The following is a 1409-nucleotide window of genomic DNA, read 5'->3' on the forward strand; positions in this document are numbered from 1 at the left end:
TGCTCAAAACCCTAGCCTTGGACAGGCTCCGTGACCATGGGCCTATTTAGAGATGTCATGAGGGTAACAGATGAAAATCAACCACAGGTTTAGTGGTCCTACGAGACTTAGTTTTAACAGTTTATGGCAGAAAGTGCGAATTTTCGCATACGGGGCCTGACTTCTTCTCTACCATAGATTCTACTTCCTGAAGTGTGATCAAAAGCTTGTTTTACTTCACCACTGTGTAGGAAAATTATTAACTGTGCCCATCCCTAAGGTAATTCTGACTTGAGGACTTGTAATTAGTAATTAACATCTTTTTTTGTTTAGGGATGTTCAATTAGTGCTTTGGCTGTCAGCTTTGCTCTCCCCTGAAGGCTTGTCCCCATCACACAGGACAGCCTTCTTCCTGATGACAATGGCTGTGTGTGTCCCAAGTTGAGATGGCCTGCCCTACTACTGCCAAAGAGGTGACAGGAAGGCGAGCACTGCTTTGTTAGATCGTGTTCAGTTCTGTTGCGGAGTGCAACGCCCTTCGTGGGCGGTATGTATGTATGAACACACGTGCTCGTTGGCACTCTTTCTTTGGCATCTGTCCCTGGCTCCAGTCTCCCCCTTTCTGGGCCTGCTATGCCCGAGTTCTTCTACCCCTGCAGTTGCCAGCCGCGTCGGGAGGCTGTTTGCTCCGATGGGTTGGGTTATCTTTGTCGTGGAGATCTGGAACTTTGCACATGTCACTACGAGGGAGTTGTTTTTACTCTAGCATCTGCGATGAGGTGCCCTCTTGACCAACCCTCTCGATCACTACTCTTCCTCAAGCACTATTATTTATTCTTCCTCCTTTTTTTTTTAAGCTGACAAAAAAAAAATAGTACTTTATTAGTGGCTTCTACAAGATTAGAATACATAGAAAAGTAGAAATAAATGCCAGTTCATTTGGGCAAAAATAAACGACAGGAAAGGCAAAGATGCAACACTCGACCCCGCACGGACGACACGCTGGAGCTGACAAAGCACACGCGTTTTAAACGGTTTTCCGAGTCACATGTTAGAACACGTAGGAAACTGGTTCTCCTCATTGTTTGCTTCGATTCTGCCGTTCCTTGCGCGCCACCTCCTCCTCCTCCTCCTCCTCCTCCTCCTCCTCCTGGTGCTTCTCGTAGTGGGCAAAGTCGTCGAAGATGGAGGTCGTGTCGTGTGCTTGTAGGAGCTGATGATTTTCAGCACCTGCTTTGCTTTTTCTAAGGGCACCTCCTGGGTGTCCCGGGAGTTTGTGACGGGTTTGTTGTCGTTGTGCTCCAGTCTGATGTGCCGCAGCTGGTTATTGGGCACGTCCTGAACAGAAATCCACTTGACATCAAACTGCCCCTTCCACTGGCCCTGAGACCAGACCCCAGCAATGGTGCCGTAGTCCATGGGGGACTTCA

General features: G+C 48.4%; 1 pseudogene; it reads right to left on the reverse strand.

Moving 5' to 3' along the window:
- Positions 1–1057: 1057 nt before the first annotated feature.
- Positions 1058–1401, reverse strand: LOC141581559 (YTH domain-containing family protein 1 pseudogene; annotated as a pseudogene).
- Positions 1402–1409: the final 8 nt, after the last annotated feature.

The sequence above is a fragment of the Saimiri boliviensis genome, chromosome 16 (genome assembly GCF_048565385.1).
Source record: "Saimiri boliviensis isolate mSaiBol1 chromosome 16, mSaiBol1.pri, whole genome shotgun sequence".
Classification (NCBI taxonomy): Eukaryota; Metazoa; Chordata; class Mammalia; order Primates; family Cebidae; genus Saimiri; species Saimiri boliviensis.